We start from the raw sequence: 18681 nt of genomic DNA, 5'->3' as shown, positions 1-18681 counted from the left end.
GGAGAGGGAAGGGACGGACAGAGAAAGAAGGGTGAGGTGGAGAAAGCAGATGAGATACAGTCAGTAACTTTTCACCTCTACAAAAAAAGGGTTAAAATGAGTGGACAGATGCCGGCAGTAGATCTGGTATGCAGCCCACAAGACCACCCGCCATGCCATGACCCAGCTCTCAGACACCATACCTGGGAGACTCTGGGCAAAACCACTTAGCTTTATGGCCCACCCATGCTTCCCCATGGCCCTCCCAGTTCCCAAATCCTGGAACCGGGCCTGGAAGAGACTCAGATTTGGGACACGGTGTGGCTCTCTCTAGAGCGTGCCCGGCCTCCTCACACCTCGTGGCCTTGCTCGTCGCTGTGCCCACACCCCTCACACTTCCAAGAGAGTAGAAGGTGTGCGCCTTGGCGCCATAGGTCATGTAGTTGCCTTAGCCCGGCGCAGATGAGTAGGGGCTGCCTTAGACCCCCAGGGCGGCCGCCGTGGCCAGCAGACTGCTCTCATACACCAGGCAGTAGATGTCGGTCTGCGCCAAAGCCCCGGCCTCGGCATGCCCCGGCCGCAAGTCAGACTCACAGCAGGTGGTCAGGGAGTTGGTGGTCATCAGGAACAAGAGGGGAGAGAGAGAGGCGTGAAGGGAGAGCGGAGACATGGCCTGAGCAAAGACCACCCTACCAACACACTCAGGGAGGAGAGAAGGGTGCTAGAGCTGGGGCAGCGGCAGGCTCCGAGTTGAGGCAGGAGAGAGGGGAATGAGTACAGGGGGAGATTAGAGTGGTGCAGGCATCAAGGGCACTCTGGCACATCTTGGGCATGAGGAAGGGGGGTTAAGAGCAGAGAGCGCCATTAAGCCGATCCAGAGTGCTGTCACACTAAGCCAGCAGAGAAGTTGGGGAGTGGCAGGGAGAGGGTGAGTTAGAAAGTAAGCGCTGCAACCACTAAGAGACTACCAGAGAGAGAGAAAGAGAGAGGCTACATTGAGAACGGCCTGGCCACGGCAAACTCGGACCTGGGTAGCAAGAGGGGTCCGAGGCATGCAGCAGATCCGTGTCAGTCTCACGCTAGGGCGGCTGGGGAGGGTGGGGGGACAGAGACGGAGGTCTGGCACTCACTAAAAGATTGCCGAGTGATGGAGAGGGAGGGGTGCCAGTGACTGGGGCAGAGAGAGCACAATTGCACATTCAGGCAGAGAGGGGTTAAAGAAGCAGCACGCAGCAGGTCGCTGGCACTGACACACCTGGACAGTTGATGAAGGGCGAGGCAGAGATGGGGGGAAAGGGTCATGAGAGAGGATTAGGGCAGAGGTGTTGTCCGAGACACAGCAAGAGCTCCCTAGCATGGACTCACACCGTCAGAAGAAGAGGACAGAGAGGAGGGGAGAAAACCAGGTGTGGTAAGCACCTATATTTCACTGTCAGCACACACCTGTGGAGCACAGGCAGGGCCAGACTGGCTACCGGACGTTTTGGCATGCTGCCGAGCTGGGGTCTGATTTCCTTGACGGGGACCTGCGTGTGCTGAATGATATTTGTTTTGCTTTGTTTATTTCGAAGCACATGCAGGTCTCCATCAACGAAATTAGCCCCCACTGCAGTGACATCAGCCCCCAGCTTGACAGCATGCCAAAACGCCCGGTAGCCAGTCCGGCCCTGAGCACAGTGAGTCCAGGGAGTTATAGAAAGGCGCTAGAAGCTTGCAAAATAAGCTCACTAGTGCTGACAGACTAGGACAGGAGGGGGCAGAGAAAGAGATGTGTGGTCTGATGCACATTGGGGGCTTTGTGGCACACTCGTGCAGCAGAAAGCACCAGGGGTTAGAGTCTAGAGAAGGGGTCTAGAGAAGATGGGTGCCGTGCAAGTCAACTAGCTCCGGCAGACGAGGGTGAGGCAGAGACATGACATGCACAGAGAGTCCGTTAGGACTGCCACACTCGTCCTGCAGGTAGGGGCACGAGGCAGGGGGAGATGGGTGGCCTGCAGTGAGGATTCGCGGGCAGTGACACACAGGGAGATGAGAGTGACAGGGAGAAAAGGTGAACGCAGACAGGCACCCTGAGGCTACTGCCAGTAAAACACTCAGGAAACAGAGAGGGGCCAAGGGGCCTTAAAGTGAGGCCTAGAGCAGAGTTCAGTGGTGCTAACTCTCTAGGCAGACTGAAGATGGGGGCATAAAGGGGGGCCACAGTGAGAGTAACACACTTCGACAGTTACGAGTGGCACAAAGATGGTGCAGTCAGAGTCGTGACCTTCTGGAATCTGAGGAGGCGGGCCCAGTCAGTCAGCCAGCCTCCGCAGTAATTACCCAGCGCCGCAGCTCACGGCCTGAAAAGCTGAGTCGGATTCTGCACTGCTGGCTGCAGCACTTGTTAACAATAATTTGCTTTTTAGTGTAAACTGCAGCACGCGCCGCGCGATCAGCTACCTGTCAGTCATGTTACTAGTTAAATCTCCCTTGCCAGTTTCAGACTACCTTTAAATGTAGAGAGTTGATGATGCTTTCATTGTTCATAATGTTAGGGTTTGTGCACAGCACAGAGCATGTCCCCTCTCATTTCACTAGTGGTCTGTAATAGCTCTCTTAAACATACTATTGAAAGCCTTCTTGTTATCTCAGCCCCTCCCTAAGACTTTTGTGTATGTTGCTCAATGTATTCACAAGTTTGGACATTGCTGTCTTGTTTGCACATTGGACCTTGCTTTTACCAAGGCTTATTTAGAGCACTCGTCCCTAGACCATGTGTTACTTCAACTCATTAGCATAATAACTGAAGCTCTGCACACCTCCTTGTGAGAACCACACCCAGTTCTTCGATCCACACCCAGCTCTTCGAACCACACCTAGCCCCGTCTATAAAAGGCAGCCCCCGAGCCTCACCCAGTGCATGTGCTCGTCTACCTCCCACTTACCTGAGAACAGATCCTTCGGCGCTGGCACTCCACTCCTGGAAATAGAGAAATTAAAGTTGGAAAACACCTTTTTAAAACAGGATTTAAGCAGGTATAAACCTAGGGAATCTCAGTGGAACACAGCTTTTACGCCTTTGTTTAAAACCTCTTCCGAGACAGGGGCGCGAGCAAAACATACAACTTTCCCTCCCCCAGTTGAGGTTACTGTTAATGTCCCTAATGCTGTGCCTTTAGCAGCACCTGAACGTTTTCACGGAGATAGTAACAAACTCCATGTTTTTATCAATCAATGTCAATTACACTTTGTTTGTAAACCACAACAGTTCCCTACTGATGCTACGAAAGTGGCATTCGTCTTGTCTTATTTGGGCGGTATAGCAGCCAATTGGTCAATTCCTTTCGTGGATAGAGATGATCCCATCCTCCATAATTGGAATCAATTTAAACGTACTATGACCAGCCTTTTTGCAAAACACACTTTTATGCAGGCAAGTGATAATGATCTTTTAAATGTTAAACAAGGTAACAAGGACTTATTGACCTATCTCACTAGTTTTAATCGTTTACTCACCGAGACACGATGGCCAGAAGAAAAGCGTGTCTCCCTTTTTTATAAAGGTTTGAGAGACGAGTTAAAAGACGCGCTGGCTCATATCGTTGATTTGCCAGAAGACTATTCTGACTTTGTAGATTTAGTTGTGAAATTGGAACACAGACTAGGAGAAAGAAAGGGAGATAAATCCAAACTGGACTCGCAATTAACTTTTATTAGACATGAGAAGGAAGACCCAGATAATAAACTCCCTGAACCTGAGCCTATGCAAATAGGGACACTCAGGGGTCCACTCATGTCAGAGGAAAAAGAAAGAAGGAGAAAACTTCAATTATGTTTATATTGTGGCAAGGCAGGACATTTTGCCAGAGAATGTCCAGTAAAACCTAAAACTTCACGAAAGGGTACTCTTTCCTCTATCTCCTCAATTGAGTCGGGAAACGATTAAGCTCGACAAGGGGGGAGGTTACTTGTTCGAGAAAACACCTTAATCAAACCTCTAATTCTGCAGCCTTCATGGTACCGCACATACCTAGACATTTCATAATTCAGATCTTTTTAATTGTTACTACTCAAGTTAGACATTCTCTCCCTGTCCTACTGGACTCAGGAGCAACTGGAAATTTTGTGGATAATAAGTTAGCTAACACATTAGGTCTTCCTATTTGCCTAAAGCCTTGTCCAGAAACAGTATGTGCAGTGGATGGGTCAGAATTGACCTCCGGATTAATCACAAAACAAACAAGTCCCCTTGTCATGGTCTGTCAAAACGGGCACACAGAGATGATTAGCTTTGATCTGATAGATACCCCTAATTTTGGCTTGATTCTCCGGGTACCCTGGTAAACAACTCATAACCCAAAAATTGATTGGGTGAACAGAATAGTTACTTTGGATTCCTCATTCTGTAGAACCAATTGCTATCAAGAAGCAGGTACAGAACAGAGAACAGTAATACGCTGTGCTAGTGTTACACAAGACGAACCAAGTCTCCCTACTGACTTTAAAGACGTTTTTGATCCAGTGAAGGCTAGTGTGTTGCACCCACATCGGTCATATGACTGCCGTATAGATCTTATCCCAGGGGCCCCCTTACCTAATAACAGAGTATATGCTTCGACTGACAAAGAGACCAAATATTTAAGAACCTACCTAGACGACCTACTACAGTCTGGGTTTATCTGACATTCCAAATCTCCGGTGTCATCTCCACTTTTTTTTATCCCAAAGCCGGATAAATCTGCGCGTGTGTATCGACTATAGAGGACTAAATAAGGCTACAATAAAAAATAAATATCCTCTTCCTCTAATACCTGTGTTGTTGGATCAATTAAGACATTCTACTGTATACACTAAACTAGATCTGCGGGGAGCTTACCACCTGGTCCGAATAAAAGAGGGGGATGAGTGGAAGACAGCTTTCAAGACAAAGTTTGGTTTATTTGAGTACACAGTAATGCCCTTTGGGTTGTGTAATGCCCCTGCGGCCTTTCAATTCTTTATAAATGAGGTCCTACACAAATTCCTGGACGTTTGTGTCATAGTATACATAGACGACATCCTCATTTACTTTAAGAACCCGGAAGAACATACCCAACATGTTTGTGCAGTATTATCAAAGTTAAAAGAAAATCATCTCTTTGCTAAATTAGAGAAATGTACTTTTAATGTCAGCAAAGTGGACTTTTTAGGATACTGCCTGTCACCTCAAGGAATAATTATGGATGAAAAGAAAATTAGTGCTATTACTGATTGGCCAGAACCATCATCTGTGAAGGATGTTCAGAAATATCTGAGTTTTGCCAATTTTTATAGGAGGTTTATTTCTCATTTTGCAGACATTGCGGCCCCAATAACTACCTTGTTGCGGAAAGGGCAACGATTTCTTTGGGCTGATGAGGCGGCACACGCCTTTCAACTCCTGAAACAAAAGTTCACTTCGGCCCCAATTCTGAAACATCCTGATCCTGACTTGCCATTTTTTGTTGAAGCGGATGCTTTAGAAGTAGGTTTAGGAGGAGTTCTCTCTCAACGAGATGCAGTTGATGGCCAATTACATCCCATAGCCTTCTATTCCAAAAAATTATTACCAGCTGAACAAAATTACACTGTGGCTGAAAGAGAATTATTAGCTATCAAAGTAGCCTTTTCTGAATGGAGGCATCATTTAATGGGAGCCAAGTACCCTGTTACCATCTTTTCTGACCATAAGAACCTACAGTTTTTTGGATCACTAAAAGCATTAACTCTAAGTCAGATGTGCTGGTTAATTTTTTTAGTACATTTGACTTTGTTATAACCTATAGACCAGGTGCACAACAAATTCAATCTGATGTGTTATCTAGATACGGACATACCTCAGACATGAAACAAGACAAAATAGGAAAACCCATTATTTCTCCCCAAAAACGTTTGGCACCAGTATAACAGAAGGATTTCATCACAGATCTATATAATGCACACATGCAAATAGCACCTCAAGATTGGTTAAAGGATTCCCATAACTCAATACAACGAGGTTTATTGTATCACGACAACATGCTGTTAGTGCCCACCACAGAATTACAAACACAGGTGATAATTTGGCATCACGCCTCACCGTTGGCAGGTCATCCTGGCTGGGTAAAAACCCTGGAAAATGTGTGAAAACACTTTTGGTGGGATAATATGAGTAAGGACATTAAGCAATTTGTCACTACCTGTCCAGTTTGTACAAGACATAAATCTTCTCATAAGGCCCCTGACGATTTGTTAATGCCAATGCCTTCACCCAAACATCCTTGGCACACTGTGAGTGTAGACTTTATTGTAGGTTTGCCACCAGTAAAATCCTTCACAACAGTGTTAGTGATAGTGGATTTTTTGTCTAAAATGGCACATTTTGTACCATTACGGAAATTGCCAACTGCAGAAAAATTTGCAGATATTTTTATAAGAGAAATTGTGCGTTTACATGGTTTGCCAAGTAAAGTGGTGTCAGACCGAGGTAGCCAGTTCAACTCTAGATTTTGGAAAAAATTATGCGAAAAACTGAATATAGATGTGGCATTATCCACTGCTTTCCATCCAGAAACAGATGGACAAACTGAACGACTGAACCAAACCTTACTTCAAACGCTACGTTGTTTATTGGCTGATTATTCTAGTGAATGGTTAGAAGCTCTCCCTGTAGCGGAGTTTGTTTATAATAATACTGAGCATGCAGCCCTACTTTGCTCACCATTCTATTTCATGCAGGGGTATCATCCGAGAGCTATACCCATTTTATTAGAAGATTCCCTGTTGCCTACAGTAACAGATAGACTAACGAGATTAGGTGACATACAAGACAAGGCCAGGAAACATTTATTAAAGTACAAAGAAAGCATGAAAAGACAAGCAGACAAACACAGATCTGAGGCCCCAATGTATAAAATCGGTGACAAAGTATGGCTCTCCACAAAGAACCTAAATATAGAGGGATCCCGAAAGCTGCAACCACGTTTCATTGGACCCTTTAGTATAACTGCCATAGTAAACCCGGTAACAGTAAAATTGGACTTACCAAAAGAATACCCAGTACATGCTACATTCCATGTGTCCTTGCTTAAGCCGTACAACCCAAATACCCGACCCGAACCACCACCACCACCCATACCAATTAAGGGAAATCTAGAATATGAAGTGAAAAGCATAAAAGACGCAAAAAGAATTCATGGACGTCTGATTTATTTAGTAGAATGGAAAGGATATGACGAAACTGAGAATTCATGGGAACCAGCGTCCTATGTACATGCCCCACGGTTGATTAGACAGTTTTATCTAAAAAATCCAGGGAAACCCCGTCCAGTAGGAGGGCCTTTGAGGGGGGCGACTGTTAGGGTTTGTGCACAGCAAAGAGCATGTCCCCTCTCATTGCACTAGTGATCTCTGTAATAGCTCTCTTAAATATACTATTGAAAGCCTTCTTGTTATCTCAGCCCCTCCCTAAGACTTCTGTGTATGTTGCTCAATGTATTCACAAGTTTGGACATTGCTGTCTTGTTTGCACATTGGACCTTGCTTTTACCAAGGCTTTTTTTGGACATTGCTGTCTTGTTTGCATATTGGACCTTGCTTTTACCAAGGCTTATTTAGAGCACTCCTCCCTAGACCATGTGTTACTTCAACTCATTTATTTGCATGTTTGTACCGCGCTGGCTTCGACTCCCAGGGGAGTATCTCCGCGCCTTTGGCTACTACCACATAAGTTTGGGGGATGAGCTAATTTAGCAGCCTTCTAGTGATGGAACAAGAATGTTTTCAGCATTTTTCTAAAAGGAAAGTGTTCCGCACATAGCCTGAGGGTTTTAGGGAGACTGTTCCAAAGGGAAGGTCCTGCTACTGAAAGTGCTTTACTTCCGTGTCTAGCCTTCTTTGCCCTAGGTACACGGAGAAGGCCTTGTTCGCTCGACCTGAGTGACCGAGAGGGTATATAGGGGACAAATTTGGTGGACAGGTATGCACGACCCATTCCGTTGAGGCTTTTATGTATGGTACAGCATACCTTGAACTTGGCCCTCTGTTTGACAGATAACCAATGTAGTTTTTAGGTCTCGCCCTGCGATTGCAGGCCAAAGGCCTGCTGTCGCAGAGCGAGACTATTGTAATCATTCCGGCTTTCAAGGACTGAAAGGGAGAGGACAACAGACTGGCACGCGCACGCAGCAGCAGCCTGCTGGGATCAGGTTGCGCGCGTCAACACGCGCTCCTATTGCGGCAGGCTTTTCACAACACATTCACAACACACATACAACCTATACAGACCACCACGCACGCACACACATACACAGAGAACCCCTCGACGCTTACACACACATCCCCTACCTCGTCTCGGCGTCTTCGTGCTCCCTTACCCCCGCTCCTCTGGTGCGCGCGCACCACTGGTCCTTCTTCTGTGTCTATGATGTAGATCTCCCATGAAGTGTTAACGCTGGAGTACGCAGGAAGAAATCAGACAACGACTAGGTCTCGGACACGTCTCCTTATTTCCGGATGACACAACACACACGTGAGGTAATCTACTCCCTCGCCTCGACCGGCTCATAATTGTGACGCACGCAACCTCGTATACATACGTTACGCTGCAGCATCTTATTGGCAGTTGGCACGTACATCAGTAAGTCTCTGACTGTGCCCCGATGGAAGGGGGCATGTTTATCTCCACAGTACCAAAGTCCGCCTGCAGTAATATAGAATGTCAGCTCAATCGCAGCAGTCGACTCTGTGCTACACTGAAGAATGTGTGTGGGGGAGGATATTGCTGCAAGGAAGCCAACAATGTATTATTAATTTAAAAGCACAGTGAAAACATAGACCATCTGCTACAACAGAAAATGTAGATGTTGAGGTGAAGCATCGTATTGCGCCAAATATGTTTTTTGCACTTCAAAATGTGGCCAGATATTTTGCGTTTTGAGGAAGAAATAGCCTAGATCTTTTGTTGTTGTGGATGACGATTAAGTGAAGCGTGTTGGCACGGTAGTTTTTGCAAAACGATATTAGATTATACATTTTAGTGAGGATGACTGCTGAGAATGGCACATGTTGTGTAGCGAATCAAAAAGCATTCAAACTGCAAAATAACGCACATTTAAATAAGGAACAGAGGTTTTTTTTTTATTTCTTTATCTTTTACCTGAGAGCCACTATGACGATTTTGTAACCTGAGTGCTTTGTTCACCCCGAAGAGATTCTACGTAAGCTTATCAACAAAATCATTTCAACCCATTGCAAAAGCGTAGTAATTGTCTGCGAGTAATTGTCTGTGAGAAGTAGGCCGGTCTGAATGTAGATTTCGAGCTATAAGAAACGATCTCTCTCGGAAGATCAGCTCTGCACACTGCTGAAAGAGGATATTTTTAAAGTTCATTGTGAGATTATTCTAATACCTGCATCAATTTAACGTGGGTTTGCGGTGAAGAAAATCCGATATTGAATTAGAAATATCCGAAGCTGTTGGTCACCAATGGAAGGTTATAGGTGGCATCGCTGCGGCTTTCTGTGGGGTTCATATCCACTGAAGGAAATTGACAGTTTCACAAGAACTATCTAGAGTAATTCACTAACACTGAGGAACATGGAGCGTTACACAGGATGCTTCTGCATCTCAACGGTGTTCAACAGAGCAAACGACAAGATTGTACTGGGGTGTGCAAAGCTGCATTTTTTTAAATGACTATACTAGGGGTGTGAAAAGTTACACATCTTAAAGCGAGACTGAAACTGTGTGATTCAGCAGCGCCGCGAGGGAGTGGAAAGCTTCATGTGATGTGAGTAAATCGCTGCCACGTGGTACCCCTGTACTGCAATTCCCTGCTTTTAGAAATCCCGACCATAGTAAGCAGGGAAACGCCAGTACAACTGTTTACTAGCTGTCACACAGATATATAGATATCCCCGAGTGTCAGTGAGTTAATCGTCGTCACTCTGTGTCTACAGTCCTCTTGGTACGTGATACCAAACAATTCCCACCACCGGAAATCACACCAGGCGCGGTGCGTCCATTGGGGCGTAGGGGCGAAGCCCCACTAAGCCCCATGGACCCACCACGTCCTCACTAGAAGCCAAACACAATTATTTTTAAAAATCGCGCTATCTGCCGGCCGGGAACCGGGAGACACCCGACCTTCCCGGAGTGCCCAAGAGGGGGTGGGGGGGCGGGGGGCGGGGGAAGGATCGGGCTGCTGCAGCTGCGCAAGTGTATTTTTGGGCACAAACATGCCCGCGCATGCGCAGATCGTTTTCTTGTGAATTCCCCCTTAGAGAGAGGACCAGGGGGCGGGCCGCAGCCCCCGGGGTTACACAGGGCGACTGGGCGAGGAGTCATGGTGCCCCCCCAGCCAATCCTGGCGCAGGATTGGCTGGTCACTACATAGCCCGGTTACATAACCCCTGACTGATAGCACGGCCGACTTTGGTGCTGGGAAACCAGGTTCGAGCCTCTTATCGAACCATAAAAATGTATACATGACTTACTTTGGTGTTAAATAAATAGATATTTTAAAAAACAAATAAAAATGATGTTCCGACTAAGGTGTGAAATTGGTGTTGAATAAATACATTTTTTTAAAACAATTAATATTAATCATGTATCATTGGTGCTGGAGTACAAGGTTCGAGACTGGTATTAAACACTGACAAGCTGTGTGCAAGTTATATGGTCATAAAAATACATGAATGATGGATGCAGGATGGGTGGATGCATGAATGGATGCAGGATGAATGATGGGTGGATGAATGGATGGGTGGATGGGTGGATGCATGAATGAATGATGGATGCAGGATGGATGCAGGGTGGATGGATGGGTGCATGAATGCATGATGGATGGATGGATGGGTGGATGCAGGAATGGATGCAGGATGCAGGATGGATGATGGATGGGTGGGTGGATGGATGGATGGATGCATGAATGAATGAATGATGGATGCTGGATGGGTGGATGGATGGGTGGATGAATGAATGATGGATGCAGGATGGATGGATGGGTGGATGCATGAATGAATGATGGATGCAGATGGGTGGATGAATGAATGATGGATGCAGGATGGATGCAGGGTGGATGGATGGGTGGATGAATGAATGATGGATGCAGGATGGATGGATGGGTGCATGAATGAATGATGGGTGCATGAATGAATGATGGATGCAGGATGGGTGGATGGATGGGTGGATGGGTGGACACATGAATGGATGCAGGATGAATGATGGGTGGATGAATGGATGGGTGGATGCATGAATGAATGATGGATGCAGGATGGGTGGATGAATGAATGATGGATGCAGGATGGATGCAGGGTGGATGGATGGGTGCACGAATGAATGATGGATGCAGGATGGATGGATGGGTGGATGCATGAATGGATGCAGGAATGGATGCAGGAATGGATGATGGATGGGTGGATGGATGGATGGGTGGGTGGATGGATGGATGCATGAATGAATGATGGATGGATGGATGGGTGGATGGGTGGATGAATGAATGATGGATGCAGGATGGATGGGTGGATGGATGCATGAATGATGTATGGATGGATGCAAGGTGGTTCGGGCTCGCTGCGCTCGCTGCGGTGCAATATGCAAATTAGTTTACGCCTCACCACTTTCAAATGTCACCAGCCGCCCCTGAATCACACCCTACTTTCATGAGCGGATTGACAGCAGAAAATCGTCCGGTGAACAGTTACAACACTTGGGGAGGTTTGCCAGACTTCCTGAAGGGTAAGGTTTCCAGACCTCATCTGACTTATTGGCAAAAGGTTAATATTTGCCCCCATCGAAATAATACATGCTAGTGTGAGCAATATGGTTATGTTGTCTGAGCCTGTCTTGGAAATGTTCCTCTGCTGGATTTCAGGTTAGCTACAGATGGCCCTGGAACTTCCCTATGTCCAGATCTTGATATCCAAAATGGGATATTCCGTAATCACTGGACATTTAGGGCTGCTTCAAATAGCAGTCAGAAATTTCATCATGTGATGTATGCCTATTTTTTTCAGTCAATCTCTGAATTGCTTTGAATTCCTAAAGGATTCTAAGAGTAATCCTGGCAAGCTGCAAATATAAAATATTAACACTATATGGAGGTACTCAGTACGCACTTTCACATATGTACATTTAGTAGATGCACATGTTCTCGTCTGTAAAATATAACATGTAAGTTCATTTGCTAATGTTTTATTTCTTCATGTGGAGAAACATCTTTCCACACTTTCAAAATATCCACGATAATTGTAAGAGCATTTTCTACCCATTTCCATCTTGGTTAAGGACGTACTCCTGCCTTGCCAGAAATAAATCTCCAACTGTATCCAAGGGTTGAAAGTGCATCCTAAAAGCTTAGTGAATACCCACTATCATGCAGGCTTACAGGAGTTCACCTACTTAGGCAGGTATCATTGCCTTGAAATTCCCACAATTCGGCTATTTGTTTAGATTTTAACATGTGTAGAGTAAATTTCACCAAATCCCTGGTCACTGCCTTAGTGATTCACAAATAGTAAATTATAGTGACAGAGCAAGGGTTTTTGTTCACCATAATAGCATGAGGCAGCACCTTAGTCCAAAGGTCTCACCACTGCCTTTCCACTCCAAGTCCCTCCCATAGCTGCATCTCCTATCCCAACCTTACTACAATAGCAAAACAATTTTTTTTGTCTGGAGTTTTATATGGTGTAAACTAGACCCGGAGGTATCAGAGCGCTTTACATGAGCACCAGTTATGTTACAGATGGACACATTCATTTTTTTAGGCACCGGGAGATTAAGTGATTTGCCCAGAATCACAGAATGTTGAGCGTCCCCGACAAGACTCGAACCCGGTTCCCCAGCTCCGAGGTCGACCACAACCAGCCGTTTGGACACATTTTATCCCCTTTTAACCATTTCCAACCCAGCTTCAAAACTCCTATAGGGCTTCCTATACAGCAAGCACAATTACAGATGGGTAGATTTTCATCAACCAGCTTCAACCCCTTTGTTAGGGAGGACATGAACTCTAAGTCCTTTGCATTACCTCTCGAGGGTGGTGTAAGACATAGTGTTGGATTCATAGGTGAAAATGTCTCTGATGATGTCACCAGAGGGATTTTCTTTTGTGGTTCCGACTGCCAGCTGCAAAGGAAAAGCTTCTCCTGAATTCTGTGGCTTTTGTTTGTTGATCAGTAGCATGCCATGTGTGCTTAATTTAAATGTGAATATTAAAGCAACTATAGCTAAAAGCTTCTGTTGCTTGCAATTTTATTGGTGCTTGAAGTACAGTACAGGTCCTCAAGTAGTGATTTGGACAGCAAATATAGCATTTTACCCTTGTCAGTAGTACCACTCTCAGATTGCTGCAGGGGGGTGATCCCCTAGCAGGAATCCTTCCACGAGACCACCTCTGACTATTTTTTATTTGTATTGGTGGTGGGAACCCCAAAGCACAGGGCATAGAGCGTCCCGCGTGAACAACGACCATAGTAGTCATTTTTCCCTCTGGGGGTATGACATAGACATTTTAAGGCATGAGTAAAGTGGGCAATTGCCCAGGGCACCACCTTCTGATGGGCCCCTGTGAAAGTGAACATTTCTCTATCTCACTTCTGTTTGTTTCCCTATCTCAACCTTTAATGTATGAGTAAATATTGGTTGGCATGATGAGGTTTGAAGGAGTAGAAAATGGGTAATAAAACTCAAAGTTGTTCTGAGCAGGGGCCCCAAACTATTTCTTGCCTCGGTCCACCCTATGTTATCAAGATGGTACTGGGGTGACTGAGGGGTTACCACCTGTTTTTCTGCCCCTAGTGGTCAGAAAATACCAATAATATATTTATGAATAATGAATGGTACCCTAGGACAGGGCCATCCTGGTATTGGGTTGCACCCCTCTACACCTGGAACCCAAACATTATTTTTGTCAAATTGAAGGTGAGATTAGTGGTTCCCTCCCAATATGCCCACCCCAGAGGGAAAACACACTAGGGATAGGTTAAAAAAGGGAGCGAGATGAAGATACTAGCCAGCCCATCATGGCATTGGGTTGCACCCCTAGAGTCCAACCAGCCAATGTGCCCCTGGAGAGGGAGGCAGATTGGCAGCTTACTCCCAGTTTTACCACCCATTGAGGCAGAAAATCCAAATAGAGACTGGGGATAGCTTTACGTAAATGGGGAAGTAGCCTGACCTGTCATGACTTTAGGCCTAAACCTCCACCTTGGGAACCCTGCTAACCCTTTTTAGGTCTTGCCTAGCGATGCACCGCATGCATTGCTCGCCTTGGTGAGATCTATTGTTGTCGGTTTGTCAGTGGAAGGGGGACAGGAGGTGTGCACGCGTACGGAGGACAGGAGATGTGCACGCATGCATACGGGCATTTCAGCACAACGCGTGCATGGTGCACTTTCACAGGAGATGTGCACACGCCTGGACAGGACATGTGCACGGGTATGGTGTGTGGAAACTGTGCGCTTCCACCTTTTTTACTCCCCCCTCATGCCTTTTCTTCTTGTTTTTATTGAAAATCTGGCCACCATACAGATCACCACCTGCATCCCTTGTACTTTCCCTAGCTGTTTGCCCCGCCACGGGTGCAATTTCGCAGCCCCAATGCTTACTCAAATAGCTTTGCTATAAAACCCCCAGATGAACCTCGATTGTCAGTTGCTACTAATCGCTTAGCAGCAGCCTGCTACAAAGTTTACCAATGTTTTGTCAGCTAGCGTTCCTTTCGCAGTTACGCATGCGTATGATTCTGTTCCTGTCCTAACCACGGCCTTGAAGCACTTTTTGAGGAGAAGCAGTGTCTGTCAGAACACCGGATGTGCATGTTGATGCACGTGTTCTTTCCAACGATAAAGATGGCAGTGCCCTGGCTGGATCTCCGTTCCGAAGAAAAATCATTTAATGTGAGCCTCAGCAGGTGCCTCCATGTGAGAAACAGTGACCAAGAGTGAAGGGACGTTACATGGATGTCAATAATAGCCAGTGTTGACATTGGATACAATGTCCCTAGTGACCTAGTTGTCAATGCTGCTTCCTATAAGAGCTTATCCTAATGAGATTTAAAGTGAGGGGCAGGTGGATGAGAGACAAGTGTTTAACTTATCGACGGTCCTAGCAGTGGACCCTAAATAAAAAAAAGATAACGTGGGATGGCACTGACGGTGCAGAGGGAAGGACCATGACTTTTGAAAATTAAACAACTTTCTTTAATCCCTTTACATGTATCCTATCATTCAGGGCTTAGTACTTGTAAGAAAATAGCTTGAGAAAACACAGCAACAGAGGGGTGAGTTGAGCATGCCGCGGAGACTTTCAGTTGCAGGTTCCACAGTTCAGTGAGATGGTTGCCGTAATCTGTGTGCATTCTGTTACAGGTTTCTATTTCTGAAATGCAGCTTGCTGAGTTAATCCACCTGCTGCTCGAATCTATGTGTACCTTCAAGCATATTTTATATCTTTATGGTGTATAGTTGAACTAGACTTCCCTCTTCAGCTATGCCGTCTATGCTAGCAGAAACGTCTACAACTTTAGGTTCCATGTACAGAACAGTATTGTGTTCGGTTGAAATCATACTCTTTCATACCCTTTGCAAGCACTGACAATGGCAGTTGTTTTAACGTCTGTAGTGAATTGGTTTTACTAAGCTTTGCTCATGCATAAGGTCTGCAGAGACCGAGCAAGCTCCCTTATCAAAAAGTGGTGTATGCAAATTACTGAAAGTAGCATTTCAAGGCGGCCCTACAGAAATAGCCCAAGTACAACACCGATATCATCATTGCATGAATATATGTAGACTAGCAGCCCGTCCCGACGTTTAGGCTTCAGGGCCCCCGCCCGGCACAACATTGTCCGTGGGTCCCCTGGAGCCTTCCTCCATATATTGCAGTATTATACCTCTATGTTTACTTTGTACGCTTTTGTAACCTGCACACGTCACTTTTTCCTCCTGTAATGCACCGATAGGCTCACTTTTGTAATGCACCGTTTGCTTCCTCTTGTATTTTGTTGGCTCACGATTGTCATTTTTGCTTGATTTAATGTAACGTTTGCTTACTTTGTACGCTTTTGTAACCTGAACACGTCACTTTTTCCTCCTGTAATGCACCGTTTGGCTCACTTTTGTAATGCACCATTTGCTTGCTTACTTTGTACGCTTTTGTAACCTGCACACGTCACTTTTTCCTCCTGTAATGCACCGTTTGGCTCACTTTTGTAATGCACCGTTTGCTTCCTCTTGTATTTTGTTGGCTCACGATTGTCATTTTTGCTTCATGTAATGTAACGTTTGCTTTTGTATTTTGCCGCCGCACACCGCTCCTAAATAAATAAATAAATAAATAAATAAATAAATAACCTACCTGATCCGCCGCTCACAGCTCCTCCCCGCCTGTCCGCCGCTCCTCACCGCCTGTCCGCCACTCCTCACCGCCTGTCCGCCACTCCTCACCGCCTGTCCTCCACTCCTCACCGCCTGTCCGCCGCTCCTCACCGCGTGTCCGCCGCTCCTCTCCGCCGCTCCTCACCGCCTGTCCACCGCTCCTCACCGCCTGTCCGCCACTCCTCACCGCTCCTCCCCGCCTGTGCGCCGCTCCTCCCTGCGCTCATGTCCACCGGTCCTCTTCGCGCTCCTGTACGCCGCTCCTCCCCGCGCTCCTAACGTCAGCACGCACGTCGCGGCCGGCGCTTCTTCCAATGGACTACTTTTTTTTGGGGTACATTTTTGAAATTACGTATATTTATTACGTTTATATAGCCTATGTCCATCTGCACACCCTGACGATTACAACGATGTATCGGGTGTGTGGATTGGCGCTGTGGTTCCCGAGTTTACCCGCCTCAAAGGTTCAAAGTTCTTCCTTTATAATAGTAGTATAGATATTAATTCATTGTTATACTGTTTTCAGATAGATCAAACTCAGGCAATGACTGAGGCAACGTTTTTTGTTTCAGAGATATGGTGCTGAGTGCAGTGGCCACAAATATAGTGCAAGAACTCAAAATGACAATATTAACTTTGAGCTCAGTCTCCCACATGAAACAAGCATGTGCAATGCAATAGGTTTAGCATTTGCGAGAGTTTAATCTATTTGCATTGTAAATAACAATTCTTTTTATTTATATGCTTTGAAAACCTGCAAGCGGTGTGTAAACATGCACTTTGTACTTATAGTTGTTGCTTACAAGAAGTAAGGTTGGCAGCCTTGCTTCTCGTAAGCAAGGGCTATAAGTGCAAAGTGCATGTTTACGCACTGCTTGCAGGTTCTCAAAACACAAAGATAAAAGGCATTGTCATTTACAATGCCAATATCTCAATCTCTCGCAAATGCGAGACCTATTGCATTGCAAATGCTTGTTTAATAGAGGTTTGGAAGGCGTGCGAGGGGGGGCGTTCAGGACCAGGCGGGCAGCCGTGTTCCGAACCACCTGAAGTCTTGTCGTGACTCCCTCATTGGCAGATAGTAGTAGGCCATTGCAATAGTCGAGACGACTCAGGACTAGAGCTTGTACCAACGTCCTCCTAGTAGTGTCTGGTAAAAGGGGGAAAATTTTACGCAGCATGCCGATTACATGGAAGCAGGCTCCCACCACCTGGTTGCCATGTTGCTTGAGGGTAAGTTCCTGATCTAGTCGGACTCCCAGATTCTTGACTATTTGTTTAGGGTTAGGTACTGGGCCATGGTCTTGTGGCCACCAGTCGGGAGTCCAGAGTAGTTTTGCCTCACCAAACAACATGACTTCTGTCTTTCCAACGTTACACTGCAGGTAGTTGGAGGACATCCAGTGTGCCACTGCTTTCATGCCCTGAGAGAAGGAGTTCCTAACCTCGAGAGTAAAGGTCCTAAAAGGAAAGAGGAGTTGCATATCATCCGCGTAAGATATCGGGATGAATCCAAACGTTCTCATGATGTTAGCCAGGCGTGCCACATATATGTTAAAAAGTGTGGGGCTCAAGCATGAGCCCTGTGGCACCCCCTTAGAGATTCCAACTTCCTCTGACCGATACGCACCCATGGTTACTTGCTGGGTGCGGTTTGTTAGGAAACTCCTCAACCATGCCAGGGCTTCGTTCTTCAGGCCGATGTTCGCTAGCCTGGCAGTCAGGATAGAATGAGATACGGTGTCAAATGCCGCAGACAGATCCAGTATTACCAGGATAACGGAAAGGCCCCCATCCTGGTACATGTGTAGATCGTTTGCGACTGACATCAGGGCGGTCTCAGTGCTGTGTTTTGGCCTGAAGCCTGATTGTGAGTGGTCCAGCACTCCTGCAGATTCAATATATCTAGACAGGTTTTTGTTTACATGTTTTTCAATGATTTTGCCTAGGAAAGGAAGCATTAGCATAATAACTGAAGCTCTGCACACCTGCTTGCGAGAACCACACCCAGCTCTTTGAACCACACCCAGTTCTTCGAACCACACCCAGCTCTTCGAACCACACCCAGCCCTGTCTTTAAAAGGCAGCCCCTGAGCCTCACCCAGTGCTTGTGCTCGTCTACCTCCCACTTACCTGAGAACAGATCCTTCGGCGCTGGCACTCCTGCTCTCTCCAGACCTTCATTGGCTTCAACGGGCGCGGCTGCTGGTTCTTCCTTCTTCCGGTTTCCGGTTCCTTCTTGCCTCAGCCCCTCTTCTGTCCACGGCAATCGACCTGCAAAAGAGAAAGAGGACAAGGTTAGACTCATCAGTATCCCTTTTCAGCAACAAGTAAGTGCAAAACTTT

General features: G+C 46.3%; 1 long non-coding RNA gene across 1 annotated transcript in view; it reads right to left on the bottom strand.

Annotated features, from left to right (window-relative positions):
• LOC144752934 (uncharacterized) overlaps positions 1–18681 on the bottom strand; it is a 124810-nt gene that overhangs the window by 85180 nt on the left and 20949 nt on the right. Inside the window, exon 2 of the long non-coding RNA XR_013594147.1 lies at positions 18469–18609. This is a non-coding gene — a long non-coding RNA (uncharacterized LOC144752934). The remainder of the gene's footprint in view (positions 1–18468; positions 18610–18681) is intronic.

Source organism: Lissotriton helveticus, chromosome 5_1 (assembly GCF_964261635.1).
Source record: "Lissotriton helveticus chromosome 5_1, aLisHel1.1, whole genome shotgun sequence".
NCBI classification, from domain to species: Eukaryota; Metazoa; Chordata; class Amphibia; order Caudata; family Salamandridae; genus Lissotriton; species Lissotriton helveticus.
Note: the sequence above shows the minus strand (reverse complement) of the source record. Positions and strands in the feature narration are given on the sequence as shown.